This window comes from Muntiacus reevesi, chromosome 3, assembly GCF_963930625.1.
Source record: "Muntiacus reevesi chromosome 3, mMunRee1.1, whole genome shotgun sequence".
NCBI lineage: Eukaryota > Metazoa > Chordata > Mammalia > Artiodactyla > Cervidae > Muntiacus > Muntiacus reevesi.
The window spans coordinates 195,671,730-195,691,778 of NC_089251.1; the positions used below are offsets into that span (position 1 = coordinate 195,671,730).

At 42.4% G+C, this 20,049-nt stretch overlaps 1 pseudogene; it reads right to left on the reverse strand.

Moving 5' to 3' along the window:
- Positions 1–935: 935 nt before the first annotated feature.
- LOC136164207 (suppressor of cytokine signaling 6-like) lies at positions 936–5,676 on the reverse strand (annotated as a pseudogene).
- Between the last annotated feature and the right edge of the window lie 14,373 nt (positions 5,677–20,049).

A 20,049-nucleotide genomic window follows, 5' to 3' on the forward strand; every position in this document is an offset into this window, starting at 1 on the left:
GTCTAAGCTAAAGAAGCCATAGATAAAACATTTCACCAGAGGAAAGTATAGATAACAAAAAATTGCTTATCACAGGAAACTAAGATCATCTAATAATTTCTTTAATAGTTCTAGTTTCATAGGTCTTTATATGTTATGTCAATTTGTACCAGAGTTTAATGACAGAAAAGGCAACAATTTTAAAATTGGTGGTATACAGTTCTTTACAACTTTTTAATGTAAGGCAACTTATTAAAACAGACAAACCATGATATGAAAATGAAGGCAACAGAAAAATCCAATTTCTCAGAACTAAAAGACTGCAAAACATCAAACATAATTTAGAAATGAATGTGGCAGAAAGCTATGTAGCAGACCTGCGTTCCATTACCCCAGGTTATGTCAGTTCACAATTGTAAATAAACCTTTGTAGAGCATGAAATTAAAAATCATTTTTGGTGTAGGTATAAACTCTGTGATTAATCACACGGCTATGCTGACTCAACACTATCTTTGAAGATGGTTCATTGAAAGAGAGACATAACAGGTTCATTCCAAAAGTTTCATTCAACTTTACTCAGGATTGGATACACATGAAATGCGCTTTTAATGCATAAAATCACAGTGGACAGCAGCGAAGGACTGGGGTTGGGTGAGTAAGGAGAGCCTGATCATTCACATTGTGATTATTCTGCACATTGATGGAAGAGACTCCACACTTCCTCACCTCAGGACTTCCCTCTCTAAAGAACCAAAATAAACCCAAGACCCCTCGCGGACAGCACCCAGCCCTAAACGAGCTGGATACTCTTTTCCACATGAAACTGACATGACGGTGTGGCAGCAGAAGATTCTGGTGGCGAAGTCTGTAAACTGCACCTCAGCCTCTCTTCTTACTCCCAGTGCACGATGCCGGGCTGCGGTCCTCTCTCGGGGGTGCTTCTGTAGGTAATGCTTCATTTCGTTGGACAGGGCAGCTTCTGGGTCAGGTCTATCCGGAGGTACTGGCGGATGGAAGCAGCGCAGGCCCTGCAGCGGGCGCAGCTGCAGGAAGCGCGACCCGGGGTTGGTGAGCGCCACGGGGTGGGTGGCGGAGCCCGGCAGGCGCGAGCCCGAGCCCCAGAAGGCCCTGTTCTCCGAGTCCCCGATGGAGCGCTCAATCAGGTCCACGGTGGACCGCGTCCCACCACGTCCGAGCTGCTCGTCGAGGCTAAGCCTGCCGTTGGAGTGTTCCATTCTGGTGTGGAGGGTCCTGCGGTGGGAGCGGAAGCTCTTGCTGAGCAGGGAGCGGCCGTCGGAGCTCTCCCTCAGCAGGAAGGAGCCATCAGCCACATTGACCAACTTGCCTCCCAGCGTATCATGGGCCCCCAGTGCCAGCCCTGCCGGCCAGCTTCTTGAGCTCCTCCGTCAGGCCGGTCACCACCGTGGGGCCCCTGCTTTGCACCGAGTCACATACCCTGGCCACCCTGGGGGCCCAGCTGGGGTCGAAATTGAAGTGGCAGCACGTGCTCTCAGCCACGTGGGCGCCTGGGCAGCCAGCCCCGCGAAGTTCCTTCGGCTCAGATCAGAATGCAGGGGGGTAGCCGCGGTGTGTGTGCGCATGTTGGCGGTGGGGGCGGGGGTGGGGTTCGGGGCCCACCCGGACCCCCGCAAGCTCTGCAGCACGACCCCCTGGGGCCCATCAGCAGGCCGCCCCCCGGCTGGTCGGCGATGAGGTCCGGGTGGGCCGGATGCTTGCAGTCCTCATGGTGGTGGCCGGGGAAGGGGCCCCGGCAGCCGGGGGTGGGGTGGCAGAGACCTCCTCGGGGGAGGAGCCATCCAAAGGCACAGTGGACCGGATGAGGTCCTGAGCCAGCAGTCAAAGGACGACAGGCGCGTGTTCGCCCAGGCCGAGGCGCAGGCCCCCGGCCGGGGACACGGGGCTCCCGAGCGGGTCTGGCAGCTCCGGGCGCGCGGGGTCGGCCTGGCGGAGGTCGCTGAAGCCCTTGCGCACGCCGTTGAGGGCCAGCCTGGGTCGGGCGAGTGCACCAGCGCCTTGCCCTGCACCTCCATCTGGACGCACATTTCCTCCGCGGCAGCGGGGCGCAGCGGCCAGGGCGCGGGGCTGTAGTTGTGGCCGCACGGTGATGTGGAGTGCACGGGCCTCGGCGGCCGCACGTCCTTGAACCCCAGGGGCGCCGACGACAAGGAGAACCCGTCCTCGGCCTTCTGCTTGGCGCTTAGCGGTCTTTTCAGCGTGCCCAGGAGGCTCGCTCTTGGGTCGATTCTCGCCCATTTCATCTTCGCGTGGAGATCACAGCCGGCCACCTCCTTCCGGTAGCAGCTCCCAAACAAGGACTCCTCTTTCCTGAAGTTGTTGGCTAGTGCTGGCTCTTGTGCGACCATGAATTCTGCGTCATCTTTGCTCAAGTTGCAAGATTCCCAGAAGGTCTTACGACTGATTTTCTTCAATCTGACTAGTTACCTGATCCGAGGAACTCAATTTCTCTCGGGGATATTATCCTCGAACATCTGGGCAGGCTGCAGGGAAGGCTGCATCCATGGGTTTTTCCAGCTTCATTTCCCCTCTGGAGTCACTGTCTGGAGCCAGACTTGCTCTGGCTCACCAGCTTCCCAACTCCATCTTCATCAGTTGTGTGGTCTTAGAGGTATAGGTGTCCATCATCCAAGTTAGCGGTGAGGTTTCAACGTGTTCATAAAAGTGATGTCCTTAAAAATGCTGCCCAGATAAAGCTACACGGGTGCTTGAGGCTAAAGGTGGGAGGAACAACAGTAGTACCCGCTCTGTATGAGTGGGGACGCTGAGGCAGAGCTCACAGCACTCACCTGTGGTCACATCCCTGATTCAGCAAGATGATCTGCTTAATCTAAACTACGGGAGACTTCTGCTGCATAGTTCATTCTGGTGAAAACGTGGAATTAATCTGGTGGAAGATTTCAGGACAGCATGGTGACGCCTGCAGGGGTTTGCTGACGCTCAGACGGCTTCGGCTCCCAGGCCTTCAGAGATGGGTCTCTTCTTTGTTCCTTGTTCTCTACTACTCAAGAGCCTGTTCCCAAGGACAATGGAATAGCCACCGCTCCTCAAACATGGTCTCCAACTGTGACGTTCCCGTGGCAGCCGCTCCGCTTCCTCGCCCAGCACCGGCGCGACTGCCATGCTCTGGCAGCCTCTCCGCAACTCCTCCTCCGCCGCCTTCCTCCTGCTTCTCCTCCTCCTCCAGGAGGGGCGCCCCGGCTGCCTGCCTGAGAAGAGCCACAGCCAAGGAGCTGAGCGGGCTGCTCTGCACGCACGACTAGGTCCGTGGCACAGATGGGCGTCTGCTGAGCCAACTCAAATACTAAAAGAGGATGCTGTGAAAGCGCTGCACTCAATAGGCCAGCAAATTTGGAAAACTCAGCAGTGGCCACAGGACTGGAAAAGGTCGGTTTTCATTCCAATTCTTAAGAAGGGCAATGCAAATTAAGAAGGGCAAAAGAATGTTCAAAGTATCCCACAATTGCACTCATCTCACATACTAGCAAAGCAATGCTCAAAATTCTCCAAGCCAGGCTTCAAAAGTACCTGAACCATGAATTTCTAGATGTTCAAGTTGGGTTTAGAAAAGGCAGAGGAACCAGAGATCAAATTGTCAACATCCATTGGATCATTGAAAAAGCAAGAGATTTCCAGAAAAATATTTACTTCTGCTTTTTTGACTCTGCCAAAGCCTTTGACTGTGTGCATCACAACAAACTGTGGAAAATACTTCAAGAGACGGGAATACCAGACCACCATACCTGCCACTTGAGAAATCTGTATGCAGATCAAGAAGCAAGAGTTAGAACTGGACATGGAACAACAGACTGGTTCCAAATTGGGAAAGGAGTATCTCAAGACTGTATACTGTCACCCTGTTTATTTAACTTATATGCAGAAATACCAGGCTGGATGAAGAAAAAGCTGGAATCTAGATTGCCAGAAGAAACATAAATAACCTCAGATCCATGGATGACACCACCCTTATAGCAGAAAGTGAAGAAGAACTAAAGAGCCTCTTGATGAAAGTGAAAGATGAGAGTGAAAAAGTTGACTTATAACTCAACATTCAGAAAACTAAGATCATGGCATCTGGTCCCATCACTTCATGGCAAATAGATGGGGAAACAATGGAATCAGTGACAGACTTTATTCTGGGGAGCTCCAAGATCACTGCAGATGGTGACTGTGGCCATAAAATTAAAAACTGCTTGCTCTTTGGAAGAAAAGTTATGATCAACCTAGACAGCAAATAAAAAGTAGAGACATTTCTTTTCTGACAAAGGTCCATCTAGTCAAAGCTATGGTTTTTCCAGCAGTCATGTATTGATGTGAGATTTGGACTATAAAGAAAGCTGAGTGCCAAGGAATTGATGCTTTTGAACTGTGGCATTGGAGAAGACTCTTGAGAGTCCCTTGGATTGCAAGATCAAGCTAGTCAATCCTAAAGGAAATCAGTCCTGAATATTCATTTAAAGCACTGATGCTGAAGCTGAAGCTCCAGCACTTTGGCCACCTGATGTGAAGAACTGACTCATTGGAAAAGACCCTGATGCTGGGAAAGACTGAAGACAGGAGGAGAAGGTGACAACAAAGGATGAGATGGCTGGATGGCATCACTGACTCGATGGACATGAGTTTGAGTAAGTTTTGGGAGTTAGTGATGGACAGGGAAGGCTGGCGTGCTGCAGTCCACGGGGTCACAAAGAGTCAGAGAGTACTGAGTGACTGAACTGAACTGAAATATCCTACATTTTTCAAAATGAAATAAATACCTAAAATATCATCTGTTTCCTCAAATGGCTTGCTGTCTGTGATCTCTCAGAGGAGGAGAGATAATATCTATTTTATTTTAAATTATATTCTATTACAGGTATTTGCTTGCATACCAAGCTTTCAGCCTATAATCTCTTGAAAAGATCTAGACTACTACTGTAGACTCTTTTTCTAGAAGTATTACTAATACACATCCATTTGTCATTAAATGTAGGAGACAGCAAGAAAGAGACAGACAGAGATAGAGAAATATAAAGAAATTAAGTCTATAAAATAAAATAATAAATGTCTCCGGGAAGTTTCATAGACCAAAATTCATTTAATTTTATATTTAAAAAATGCTTTCATTGACTCTTATAATTTAAATTTCACAAGAACCTTACTCCTTTTTTCTTCAGGAAAAGTCAAGACATGAGGATTTACAAAATGTTTCAAAACAGTCCCTTTCTGGTTGAGAATATTTTTACTTAAATTTTGGGCTTCCCTGCTGGCTCAGGTGGCAAAGAATCTGTCTGCAATATGGGGGACCTGGGTTCAAACCCTGGATTGGAAAGATTCCCTGGAGAAGGAAACAGCTGCCCACTCCAGTATTCTGGCCTAGAGAATTCCATGGACTGTATAGCACATGGGATCACCAAGCGTAGGACATGACTGGGCGACTTGAACGTTCACTTTCAAATGACTCTAAGAAGTTTTCCCTTTCAACACGTATGTCACCAATTGTGTGGGTTTTCCCTGTACCATCTAATGATCTACCTCTTCAGATGCCAACCAGGTGTCCTACAATTTAATTCACATGTGAGCCTAGCTACTCAGTTATTGGAGACCCCAGAGGACAAGAGCTTAGTATCACAAACCTGTACCTGCTCCAGACACCGATCATAGTTACCAGCTACCCACATATCTGACTGTAAAGTCAGGAGGTTCTCACAACCCCCTCCTCGGGTTCAGTAATTTGCTAGGATAGCTCACAGGAAGTCTGGGAAACACTTTACTCACTAGTTTGTTATAAAGGATACAAATCAGGAACAGCCAGATGGAAGAGACGCATGAGTGAGGGGCAGTGGGAAGGTGCGAGGAGCAGAGCATCCACGCTCTCTCTCCAGGCACACCACCCTCTGAGCACTTTATTGTGTTCACCCATCTGGCCATGGTTCACCAGTTCAGAGACTGTCCAAACCTGAATGTTTAAGAATTTTTATGTAGGCAGTTTTATGTAGGCATGACTACATCAGTGTAATTAATTTAATGATTCAGTTCAGTTCAGTCTCTCATTGTGTCCAATTCTTTGAGACCCCATGAACTGTAGCATGCCAGGCCTTCCTGTCCATCACCAACTCCCAGAGTTTACTGAAACTTATGTCCATTGAGTCGGTGATGCCATCCAACCATTTCATCCTCTGTCATCCCCTTCTCCTTGCACCTTCAGTCTTTCCCAGCATCAGGGTTTTTTCAAATGAGTCAGTTGTTTGTATCAGGTGGCCAAAGTATTGGAGTTTCAGCTTCAGCATCAGTCCTTGCAATGAATATTCAGAACTGATTTCCTTTAGGATTGACTGATTTGAGCTCCCCACAGTCCAAGGCACTCTCAAGAGTCTTCTCCAACACCATAGTTCAAAAGCTTCAATTCTTCGGCACTCAGCTTTCTTTATAGTCCAACTCTTTCACCCATACTTCACTACTGGAAAAAGCATAGCTATGAGAAATGGACCTTTGCTGGCAAAATAATGTCTCTGTTTTTAATATGCTGTCTACGTTGATCATAGGTTTTCTTCCAAGGAACAAGTGTCCTTTAATTTCATGGCTGCAGTCACCATCTTCAGTGATGTTGGAACCCCCCCAAAATAAAGTGTATTACTATTTCCATCGTTTCCCCATCTATTTGCCACGAAGTGATGGGACCGGATGCCAAGAACTTTGATTTCTGAATGTTGAGTTATAAGCCAATTTCCCTCTCTCTTTCATTTTCCTCAAGAGGTTCTTTAGTTTTTCTTCACTTTCTGCCATAAGGGTGGTGTCATCTGCATATCTGAGGTTATTGGTATTTCTCACTTCAATCTAGATTCCAGCTTGTTCTTCATCCAGCCTGGTATTTCTGCATATAAGGTAAATAAGCAGGGTGACAGTATACAGTCTTGAGATACTCCTTTCCCAATTTGGAACCAGTCTGTTGTTCCATGTCCAGTTCTAACTCTTGCTTCTTGATCTGCATACAGATTTCTCAGGTGGAAGGTATGATGGTCTGGTATTCCCGTCTCTTGAAGTATTTTCCACAGTTTGTTGTGATGCACACAGTCAAAGGCTTTGGCAGAGTCAAAAAAGCAGAAGTAAATATTTTTCTGGAAATCTCTTGCTTTTTCAATGATCCAATGGATGTTAGCAATTTGATCTATGGTTCCCCTACCTTTTCTAAATCCACCTTGAGCATTGGAATTTCACAGTTCACATACTGTTGAAGCCTGTCTTGGAAAATTTTGAGCATTACTTTGTTAGCGTGTGAGATGAGTGCAATTGTGTGGTAGTTTGAACACTCTGGCTTTCTCTTTCTTTGAGATTGGAATGAAGACTGACCTTTTCCAGTCCTTTGGCCACTGCTGAGTTTTCCAAATTTGTTGGCATATTCAGTGCAGGACCTTCACAGCATCATCTTTTAAGATTTGAAATAGCTCAGCTGGAATTCCATCACCTCCACTAGCTTTATTAATAGTGATACTTCCTAAGGCCCAGTTGACTTTACATTCCAGGATGTCTGGCTCTAGGTGAGTGATCACTCCACTGTGGTTATCTGCGTCATGATCTTTTTTTGTATAGTTCTTCTGTGTATTGCTGCCACCTCTTCTTAATATCTTCTGCTTCTGTAGATCCATACCATTTCTGTCCTTTATTGTGGTCATCTTTACATGAAATATTCCCTTGATATCTCTAATATTCTTAAAGAGATCTCTAGTCTTTCCCACTCTCTTGTTTGCCTCAATTTCTTTACATTGTTAGATTAGGAAGGCTTTCTTATCTTCCTTGCTATTCATTGGAACTCTGCATTCAAATGGGTTTATCTTTGCTTTTCTCTTTTGCCTGTTGCATCTTTTCTTTTCCCAGCTATTTGCAATGCCTCCTCAGAAAACCACTTTGCCTTTTTTCATTTGTTTTTCTCAGGGATGGTCTTGATCATTGCCTCCTGTACAATGTCACAAACCTCCATCCATAGGTCTTCAGGCACTCCATCTATCAGATCTAATCCCTTGAATTAGATTGTATGATTATACACTTCCACTGTATAATCATAAGGAATTTGATTTAGATTTAGGTGATACCTAAATGGTTTAGTTGTTTTCCCTACTTTCTTCAATTAAGTTTGATTTTGGCCATAAGGTCTTCATGATCTGAGCCACAGTCTTCTCCCAGTCTAGTTTTTGCTGAGTTTGTAGAGCTTCTCCATCTTTGGCTGAAATGAATATAATCCATCTGATTTCAGTATTGACCATCTGCTGTTGTCCATGTGTAGAGTCTTCTCTTGTGTTGATGGAAGAGAGTGTTTGCTATGACCAGTGCACTCTCTTGCCAAAACTCTTTTAGCCTTTGACCTTCTTCGTTATATACTCCAAGGCCAAATTTGCCTGTTACTCCTAGTATCTCTTGACTTACTTCTTTTGCATTCCAGGCCCCTATAGTGAAAAGGACATCCTTTGGGGGTGTTAGTTCTAGAATATCTCATAGGTCTTCATAGAACCATTCAACTTCATCTTCTTCAGCATTACTGGTCAGGGGCAAAGACTTGGATTACTATGATATTGTATGGTTTGCATTGGAAATAAACATAGATCATTCTGTCATTTTTGAGATTGCATCCATAAACTGCATTTTGGGCTCTTGTTGACTATGATGGCTACTCCATTTCTTCTAAGGGATTCTTGCCCACAGTAATGCATACAATGGTCATCTGAGTTAAATTCACCCATTCCAGTCCATTGTAGTTTTATGATTCCTAAAATGTCAATTTTCACTCTTGCCATCGCCTGTTTGGCCACTTCCAATTTGCCTAGATTCATGGATCTAACATTGCAGTTTCCTATGCAATATTGCTCTTTACAACAATTTAATAATCGGCCATTGGCAACTGAACTCAGTTTTTGCCTCCTCTTTACTCTCTGAAGGTCTGGGTGGTGGAATTGAAAGTTCTAATACTCTAATTAAGTGATTGGTTACATGCTCATCCTGAAACTATCTATAAACCCATCTAGAGTCACCTATGATAAGCATAAATTCAGGTGTGATTGAGAGGGGCTTCTTAGGAATAATGTTCTCTTATATATATATATGCTTATATGATGCTGGTTTAGGCTACTATGATTTAAAGTTAATAATATTTACTTCAATTCTTTTAACATCCGAATTAGTTTCTAAATTCTAAGTTGTGAACAGCAATGATAGCAGCAGAAGAGGTTGTTTTGTGTAGCTCTTGTGATGGGTTGTCTCTTGTGAGTTAAGCCCTAGCTCTACAGCCATAAATTAAAACAGTGATGACAATACTGCACAGTCCCTCAGACCCCTTCCATTAGGGTGAAATAGGACAAAGAAGGACAAGAGGAAGGGGAGGGAGAGTATCTCTGTCTGTTTTGCTTGTGGGTTTATGAGTGCCGACAGATCACAAGGCAAGGAGTGAAGAAATTGTGCTTTTAGTAAGCCCAAGGGTCTTTTTTTTTTTTTTTTCTATTTTTCCGTTTGTGAAATAAATTGTTTCCATATATACTTTGTATTCTAATGGTCGCTGTGTTCAGAAAACAGCAAAGTTCTTTGTTATGCAAAAGTATTGAGAATTTATGTTACAAACTATTGCCTGCTTCTCACAAATTGGCACAAATAAGGAAGTGGGATTTCTTTAAAGTTCTACAGGAATTCAAATGAACACATTCATAGATAATTTGTTCTGCAAATTTAAAGTATTTCCAAAATAAACTCTTCTCAAATTTAACTTCTCCCTGCATGGAAACAGTTTTTATTTGTTTTACTAACAAATTCATGCATGTAAAAATCTTTTAGATAGGAAAGTTATGCTTTTTTCCCAAATTAATATTTTCTCCATAGAAAGTAACATTTTTTTTGTTTGTTTTTTGTTTTATGAAAAAGTCAAAATTTATTTCAAGGAAACCAAAGCATCTATGTATATGCTGTCCAATTTGGTTGCCACTAACCACATTTGGCTATTTAAATTTCTATTTAAATTAACAAGTATTAAGTAAAATTCAGAATTTAGTCTTTTAGGCTCACTTAACCATCTTTCAAATTATCAATACTTATAAGGGTCTAGTGGCTAGACAGATACAGAACTTTTCCAACATGGCAGAAAATTCTATTTATATGTATAGCACTAACCTAGGTGCTCAAATGGTCTTGATTTTTGTAGTGGTCAAGGGGCACTATAGTTTAGGTTTCCTACTGTATATCATTTTTTTTTTTTTTCCACATGAATCAGCCATGGATTTACATGTGTTCCCCATCTCGAACCCCCCTCCCACCTCCTTCCCCACCCCATCCCTCTGGGTCTTCCCAGTGCACCAGCCCTGAGCACTTGTCTCATGCATCCAACCTGGGCTAGTGATCTGTTTCATCCTTGATAGTATACATGTTTCGATGTTCTCTTGAAACATTCCACTCTCGCCTTCTCCCACAGAGTCCAAAAGTCTGTTCTGTACCTCTGTGTCTCTTTCTCTGTTTTGCATATAGGTTTGTTCGTTACCATCTTTTTAAATTCCATATATATGTGTTAGTACACTGCATTGGTCTTTATCTTTCTGGCTTACTTCAGTCTGTATAATGGGCTCCAGTTTCATCCATCTCATTAGAACTGATTCAAATCAATTCTTTTTAATGGCTGAGTAATATTCTATGGTGTATACGTACCACAGCTTCCTTATCCATTTGTCTGCTGATGGGCATCTAAGTTGCTTCCATGTCCTGGCTATTATAAACAGTACTGCGATGAACATTGGGGCGCACGTGTCTCTTTCAGATCTGATTTCCTCAGTGTGTATGCCCAGAAGTGGGATTGCTGGGTCATATGGCAGTTCTATTTCCAGTTTTTTAAGAAATCTCCACACTGTTTTCCATAGTGGTTGTACAAGTATGCATTCCCACCAACAGTGTAAGAGGGTTCCCTTTTCTCCACACCCTCTCCAGCATTTATTGCTTGTAGACTTTTGGATAGCAGTCATCCTGACTGGCGTGTAATGGTACCTCATTGTGGTTTTGATTGCATTTCTCTGATAATGAGTGATGTTGAGCATCTTTTCATGTGTTTGTTAGCCATCTCTATGTCTTCTTTGGAGAAATGTCTGTTTAGTTCTTTGACCCATTTTTTGATTGGTTAATTTATTTTTATGGAATTGAGTTGCAGGAGTTGCTTGTATATTTTTGAGATTAATCCTTTTTCTGTTGCTTCATTTGCTATTATTTTCTCCCAATCTGATGGCTGTCTTTTCACCTTGCTTAGAGTTTCCTTTGTTGTGCAAAAGCTTTTAAGTTTCATTAGGTCCCATTTGTTTATTTTTGCTTTTATTTCCAATATTCTGGGAGGTGGGTCATAGAGGATCCTGGTGTGATTCATGTTGGAGAGTGTTTTGCCCATGTTCTCCTCTAGGAGTTTTATAGTTTCTGGTCTTACATTTAGATCTTTAATCCATTTTGAGTTTATTTTTGTGTATGGTGTTAGAGAGTGTTCTAGTTTCATTCTTTTACAAGTGGTTGACCAGTTTTCCCAGCACCACTTGTTAAAGAGGTTGTCTTTTTTCCACTGTATATTTTTGCCTCCTTTGTCGAAGATAAGGTATCCATAGGTTCGTGGATTTATCCCTGGGCTTTCTATTCTGTTACATTGATCTATATTTCTGTCTTTGCGCCAGTACCATAGTGTCTTGATGACTGTGGCTTTGTAGTATAGTCTGAAGTCAGGCAGGTTGATTCCTCCAGTTTCATTCTTCTTTCTCAAGATTACTTTGGCTATTTGAGGTTTTTTGTATTTCCATACAAATTGTGAAATTATTTTTTCTAGTTCTATGAAAAATACCGTTGGTAGCTTGATAGGGTTTGCATTGAATCTATAGATTGCTTTGGGTAGCATAGTCATTTTGACAATATTGATTCTTCCAATCCATGAACACAGTATGCTTCTCTATCTGTTTGTGTCCTCTTTGATTTCTTTCATCAGTGTTTTATAGTTTTCTATGTATAGGTCTTTTGTTTCTTTAGCTAGATATACTCCTTAGTGTTTTATTCTTTTTGTTGCAATGGTGTATGCTATTGTTTTCTTAATTTCTCTTTCTGTTTTCTCATTGTTAGTGTATAGGAATGCAAGGGATTTCTGTGTGTTAATTTTATATCCTGCAACTTTACTATATTTGTTGACTAGCTCTAGTAATTTTCTGATAGAGTCTTTGGGGTTTTCTATGTAGAGGATCATGTCATCTGCAAACAGCAAGAGTTTTACTTCTTCTTTTCCTATCTGGATTCCTTTTACTTCTTTTTCTGCTCTGATTGCTGTGGCCAAAACTTCCAAGACTATGTTGAATAGTAGTGGTGAGAGTGGGCACCCTTGTCTTGTTCCTGATTTTAGGGGAAATGCTTTTAATTTTTCACCATTGAGGGTAATGCTTGCTGTGGGTTTGTCACATATAATTTTTATTATGTTGAGGTATGTTCCTTCTATTCCTGCTTTCTGGAGAGTTTTAATCATAAATGGATATTGAATTTTGTCAAAGGCTTTCTCTGCATCTATTGAGATAATCATATGGTTTTCATCTTTCAATTTGTTAATGTGGTGTATTACATTGACTGATTTGTGGATATTAAAGAATCCTTGTATTCCTGGGATAAAGCCCACTTGGTCATGATTTATGATTTTTTTTAATATGTTGTTGGATTCTGTTTGCTAGAATTTTGTTAAGAATTTTTGCATCTATGTTCATCAGTGATATTGGCCTGTAGTTTTCTGTTTTTGTGGCATCTTTGTCTGGTTTTGGAATTAGGGTGATGGTGGCCTCATAAAATGAGTTTGGAAGTTTGCCTTCTTCTGCAATTTTCTGGAAGAGTTTGAGTAAGATAGGTGTTAGCTCTTCTCTAAATTTTTGGTAGAATTCAGCTGTGAAGCCATCTGGTCCTGGGATTTTGTCGGCTGGAAGATTTCTGATTACAGTTTCGATTTCCTTGCTTGTGTTGGGTGTGTTAAAATCTTCTATTTCTTTCTAGTTCAGTTTTGGAAAGTTATACTTACTAAGAATTTGTCCATTTCATCCAAGTTGTCCATTTTATTGGCATAGAGATGCTGGTAGTAGTCTCTTATGATCCTTTGTATTTCAGTGTTGTCTGTTGTGACCTCTCCATTTTCACTTCTAATTTTGTTAATTTGGTTCTTCTCCCTTTGTTTCTTAATGAGTCTTGCTAATGGTTTGTCAATTTTGTTTATTTTTTCAAAACAAACAAACAAACAAAACAGCTTTTAGCTTTGTTGATTTTTGCTATGGTCTCTTTAGTTTCTTTTGCATTTATTTCTGCCCTAATTTTTAAGATTTCTTTCCTTCTGCTAACCCTGGGGTACTTCATTTCTTCCTTCTCTAGTTGCTTTATGTGTAGAGTTAGATTATTTATTTGACTTTTTTCTTGTTTCTTGAGGTAAGTCTGTAATGCTATGAACCTTCCCCTTAGCACTGCTTTTACAGTATCCCATAGGTTTTGGGTTATTGTGTTTTCATTTTCATTCATTTCTATGCATATTTTGATTTCTTTTTTGATTTCTTCTATGATTTGTTGGTTATTCAGAAGTGTGTCATTTAGCCTCCATGTGTTTGAATTTTTAATAATTTTTTTTCCTGTAATTGAGATCTAATCTTACTGCCCACTGTGGTCAGAAAAGATGATTGGAATGATTTCAAATTTTTTTTAATTTCCCAAGGCTAGATTTATGGGCCAGGATGTGATCTATTCTGGAGAAAGTTCTGTGTGCGCATGAGAAAAAGTTGAAATTGATTGTTTTGGGGTGAAATGTCCTATAGATATCCATTAGGTCTAGCTGGTCCATTGTGTCATTTAAAGTTTGTGTTTCCTTGTTAATTTTCTGTTTAGTTGATTTATCCATAGTTGTGAGTGGGGTATTAAAGTCTCCCACTATTATTGTGTTACTATTAATTTCCTCTTTCATACTCGTTAATGTTTGCCTTACATATTGCAGTGCTCCTATGTTGGGTGCATATATATTTATAATTGTTATATCTTCTTCTTGGATTGATCCTTTGATCATTATGTAGTGTCCTTCTTTGTCTCTTTTCACAGCCTTTATTTTAAAGTCTATTTTATCTGATATGAGTATTGTGACTCTTGCTTTCTTTTGATCTCCATTTGCATGAAATATTTTTTTCCAGCCCTTCACTTTTAGTCTGTATGTGTCCCTTGTTTTGAGGTGGGTCTCTTGTAGACAGCATATATAGGGGTCTTGTTTTTGTATCCATTCAGCCAGTCTTTGTCTTTTGGTTGGGGCATTCAACCCATTTACATTTAAGGTAATTATTGATAGGTATGGTCCCATTGCCATTTACTTTGTTGTTTTGGGTTCACGTTTATACAGCCTTTCTGCATTTCCTGTCTAGAGAAGATCCTTTAGCATTTGTTGAAGAGCTGGTTTGGTGGTGCTGAATTCTCTCAGCTTTTGCTTCTCTGTAAAGCTTTTGAATTCTCCTTCATATCTAAATGAAATCCTTGCTGGGTACAGTAATTTAGGTAGTAAGTACTCTCTTTCATTACTTTAAGTATGTCCTGTCATTCCCTTCTGTCCTGAAGGGTTTCTATTGATAGATCAGCTATTATCCTTATGGGAATCCCTTTGTGTGTTATTTGTTGTTTCTCCCTTGCTGCTTTTAATATTTGTTCTTTGTGTTTGATCTTTGTTAATTTGATTAATATGTGTCTTGGGGTGTTTCACCTTGGTTTTATTCTATTTGGGACTCTCTGGGTTTCTTGGACCTGTGTAGCTATTTCCTTCTCCATTTTAGGGATGTTTTCAGCTATTATCTTGAGTATTTTCTCATGACCTTTCTTTTTGTCTTCTTCGTCTGGGACTCCTATGATTCAAATGTTGGGGCATTTAACATTGTCCCAGAGGTCCCTGAGGTTGTCTTCATTTCTTTTGATTCTTTATTTTCTTTTTTCCTCTCTGCTTCATTTATTTCCACCATTTTATCTTCTACCTCACTTATCCTATCTTCTGTCTCTGTTATTCTACTCTTGGTTCCCTCCAGAGTGTTTTTGATCTCATTTATTGCATTATTCATTTTTAATTGACTCCTTTTTATTTCTTCTAGGTCCTTGTTAAACATTTCTTGCATTTTCTCAATCTTTGTCCCCAGGCTATTTATCTGTAACTCCATTTTGTTTTCAAGATTTTGGATCATTTTTATTATCATTATTCTAAATTTTTTTTCAGGTAGATTCTCTATCTCCTCCTCCTTTGTTTGACTTGGTGGGCATTTTTCATGTTCCTTTTTCTGTTGGGTATTTCTCTGCCTTTTCATCTTGTTTAGATTTCTGTGTCTGGAGTGGGTTTTCTGTATTCTGGAGTTCTGTGGTTCCTTTTTATTGTGGAAGTTTCACCCAGTGGGTGGGGTTGGACTATTGGGTTGTCAAGGTTTCCTGGTTAGGGAAGCTTGCGTCGGTGTTCTGGTGCATGGAACTGGATCTCTTCTTTCTGGAGTGCAATGGAGTGTCCAATAATGAGTTTTGAGATGGGTCTATTTATTAGGTGTGACTTTGGGCAGCCTGAAGGTTGACGCTCAGGGTTCCTATGTTCCTGCGTTGTTGGAGAATTTGCGTGGTATGTATTGCTCTGGAACTTATTGGCTTTTGGGTGGTGGTTGGTTTCAGTGTAGGTATGGAGGCTTTTGGATGGTGTCTTATTACTTAATGTTCCCTGTAGTCAGGAGTTTTCTGGTTTTCTCAGGTTTTAGGCTTAAGTCTCCTGCTTAGGGATTTCAGTCTTATTCTTCCAGTAATCTCAAGACTTCTCCAACTATACAGAACTGACAATAAAACTTCTAGGTTAATGGTGAAAAGACTCTCCACCATGAGGGACACCCAGAGAGGTTCACAGAGTTACATGAAGAAGAGGAGAGGGAGGAGGGAGATAGAGATGAGCAGAAGGAGAAAAGGGGGACTCAAGAGGAGAGAGACAGATCTACACAGTTCTCTGTTCCCAAAGTGTTCTCTGTAGCCTAGACACCCACAGAGATTCACAGAATTGGATTGGGAAGAGAAGGGGGAGGGAGGAAATAGAGGTGATCTGAGGGAGAAAACAGAGAGTCAAAAGGGGGAAAGAGTAATCAACACAGTCCTGAGTAAAAATGGGTACTGAATATTGGATTCTTAAATGCCCAATATTGATATCAAATACTGAAAAACAAAGATTAAAAATCTAGAGTAGAGGTTAGACTTTTGAAAATGTAATATTTAAAACAAAAACAAAAACAACAAAAAATTAGAAATATATATGAAGTTCAGTTTAAAAACAGGGCCTCTTATTTATTTTTTTTTGCAAGTTTATAGTGAAATTAAAATTAAAATTAAGGAGTAATAGAGGAGTAACAGAGGACTTTAAAAGAAAATAAGAGAAAAAAAAAGAAAAAAGAACAAAAATTTTTCAAATTAAAAAAATAGTAAAAATATATGAAAATGAAAGTTAAGCAGTAATGGAGGAGTAATAGGGAATTTTAAAAGAAAATAAAAGAGAAAATTTTTTTAAAAAAGAAAAGAAAAAAATTAATTAAAAAAAAAGTGAAAGTATATCTAGGAATTTCTCTGGCGCTGTTGCGGTCAGTGTGGGTTGGGCTCAGTTTCAGATAGCTCCTCGTTCCAGCTCACACTTCTCGGTATCTACAGGCCCTTCCGGTGTGGTCGGTGTCACCCACCGGGATTTAATCTGCTGCAGCGGTCCCTTCTGAGGCGGCTCCCTCTGTTTGTTTGGCTTCTGTCTGCCGTCTCTTCGGTGTCTGACTCCCGCCCTGGCACAGGCAGCGGCGGTCTCCTGCTCAGGTTCGCTGGTTCCGTCCTCCTGCGGGGAGGGGGCGCTGCGGGCAGACCCCGCTGTGTGTGGGGAGCACCCGCCGCGTTCCGGCCTCCCTGGGCTTGCCCCGCTCTCGGCTTGTGCTCTCCCCGCCTGCGCTGCTCAGGCTCCCGGCCGCGCTGTATGGAGCGGGCCCTGCGTGGCGCGCGGTTCCAGTTTTCGGGTCCTCCACCAAAGCGCGGACTCAGCTGTGCCCGCGTTCCGTGCCTTCCCCGGCGAGCAGCTCAGGCAGCCAGGGGCCTGATGGGCGCCCTCTCCCGGGTGCGGGGCGCCTTCTCCCCTCCGCGGGCCAGGCCTCAGTTTCCGCGCCGGTCGGGTGCGCCTTCTGTCTCTTCTGTGGGGCTGGTCTCTAGCCACGACCCTCCCGGCGGATGTCGACCATCCAGAATCTCAGGAAGTCTTTGGTTGGAAACTGGGGGCCTGTCTGCAGTGTGGTAGGGGTGCCGTCTCTGGGCCGAGTTTGCCCCTTTCCCCTCCCCGCTGCCTCCTGCCTCTGGCGGGGCTGGGCCGGTCTGCCGCCGGCTAGCTCTTCTCTGGGGTTGCTCGGTCCCTTTGTTCTGAGAACGGCCGGCAGCGTGTTCAGGCGGTTAATTCTCTCTCTCTCTCTCTCTTGCTGTCCCACAGTTTAAGTTGCTCTCTCACATTAGCTCCCTCCGATGGCCTTCAGGGCACTCAGGCCCAGTCCTTACCCTGAGCAATGCCGCCGGCTCCTCTCCGTCCTGCCCCCACTTGCTGGTGGCGGATGCCGGCGTCTGGGGTACTTTTCTGCTGGGAGTTGCTTTTAGGCATGTAATCTGTGGGTTTTATTTATTTTTCCTCCCAGTTAGGTTGCCCTCCGAGATTCAAAAAGTTCCCCCAGACCCACCAGTGCGAGGGTTTCCTGGTGTTTGGAAACTTCCTCTGTTACGACTCCCTTCCTGGGATGGGTCTCCATCCCTAGCTCTTTGGTCTCTCTTTTTATCTTTTATATTTTGTCCTACCTCCTTTTGAAGACAATGGGCTGCTTTTCTGGGTGCCTAATGTCTTCGGCTAGAGATCAGAAGTTGTTTTGTGAAGTTTGCTCAGCATTCACATGTACTTTCGATGAATTTGTACGGGAGAAAGTGGTCTCCCCGTCCTATTCCTCTGCCATCTTACCTCCTCCATCATAAAGAAACATTTTCAGAAATACCCTAATTCCATACAACATAAACAACTGTTAAGGAGCTGATGATTTTCAGAGGAAACTTTACACTGATTAGAGAACCACAATTAAATGCCTGCCCATTCATGTAGGCAGTTGTTTGACTTGGATAATCACTGTTCCTCTTTATCTGAACTTCAGACTTCTCATCTTAAAAATCTGGGTTATTTCATTCAGTTCAGTTGCTCAGTCGTGTCCAACACTTTGAGACCCCATGGACTTCAGTAAGTTAGGCTTCCCTGTCCATCACCACCTTCCAGAGCCTGCTCAAACTCATGTCCACAGAGTTGGTGCTGTCGTTCAAACATCTCATCCTCTGTCGTCCCCTTCTCCTGTTTTCAATCTTTCCCAGCATCAGGGTCTTTTTCAATAAGTCAGTTCTCATCAGGTGGGCAAAGTCTTAGAGCTTCAGCTTCAGTATCAGTCCTTCCAATGAATATTCAGGACTGATTTCCTTTAGGATTGACTGCTGTGATCTCCTTGCAGTCCAAAGGACTCTTAGGAGTCTTTCCCAAGGCCCGAATTCAAAAGCATCAGTTCCTCGGTCCTCAGCTTTCTTTAAAGTTCAACTCTCACATTCATACATAACTACTGGAAAATCCATAGCCTTGACTAGACAAACCTTTGTCAGAAAAGGAATGTCTCTGCTTCTTAATAGTTGGTCCAGATTGGTCCTAACTTTTCATCCAAAGAGCAAATGTCTTTTAATTTCAAGGCTGCATTCATCATCTGCATTAATTTTGGAGTCCCCCCAAATAAAGTATGTCACTTTTTCCATTGTTTCCCTATCTATTTGCCATAAAGTGATGGGGCCAGATGCCATGATCTTAATTTTTTGAATGTTGACATTTAAGCCAACTTTTTCACTCTTCTCTTTCACTGTCATCAAGAGGCTCTTTAGTTCCTCTTCACTTTCTGCCATAAGGATGTTATAATCTGCATATCTGAGGTTATTGATATGTCTCTTGGCAAATTTTGATTCCAGCTTGTGTTTCATCCAGCTTGGCATTTCTCATGATGTACTCTGTATATAAGTTAAATAAATAGGGTGACAGTATACAGTCTTGACATACTCCTTTCCCAATTTGGAACCAGTCTCTTGTTCCATGTCCAGTTCTAACTCTTACTTCTTGATCTGCATACAGATTTCTCAGGAGGAAGGTATGATGGTCTGGTATTCCCATCTCTTGAAGTATTTTCCACAGTTTGTTGTGATCCACACAGTCAAAGGCTTTGGCAGAGTCAATGAAGCAGAAGTAAATATTTTTCTGGAACTCTCTTGCTTTGTGATGATCCAGTGGATGTTGGCAATTGGATCTCTGATTCCTGTGCCTTTCCTAAATCTACCTTGAACTTCTAAAAGTTCACGGTTCAGGTACTGTTGAAACCTGGCTTGGGGAATTTTGAGCATTACTTTACTAGCGTGTGAGATGAGTGCAATTGTTTGGTTTGAACTTTCTTTTGCTTTGCCTTTCTTTGGGATTGGAATGAAAGCTGACCTTTTCTAGTCCTGTGGCCACTGCTGAGCTTGCCAAATTTGCTGGCATATTCTGTGCAGCACTTTCATAGCATCATCATTTAGGATTTGAATTAACTCATCTGGAATTCCATCACCTTCATTAGCTTTATTCATAGTGTTGCTTCCTAAGGCCCACTTGACTTGGCATTCCAGGATGTCTGGCTCTAGGTGAGTGATCACACCATCGTGATTGTCTGGGCCATTAAAGTCTTTTGTATAGTCTTCTGTGTCTTCTTGCCACCTCTTCTTAATGTCTTCTGCTTCTGTTAGGTCCATACCATTTCTGTAATTTATTGTGCTCATCTTTGCATGAAATGTTCCTTTGGTATCTCTGACTGAGTTATATCAAATGATCTTTCCAAACATTAATATGATAGTCCTAATAGAAGTAAGGCCAGAATTCTAGGATTCTGTGGATGGATTAAGGTGGGCATGTACCTGAGTTCACTAGAGGAACGAAGTTCAGAGTTCAAGCT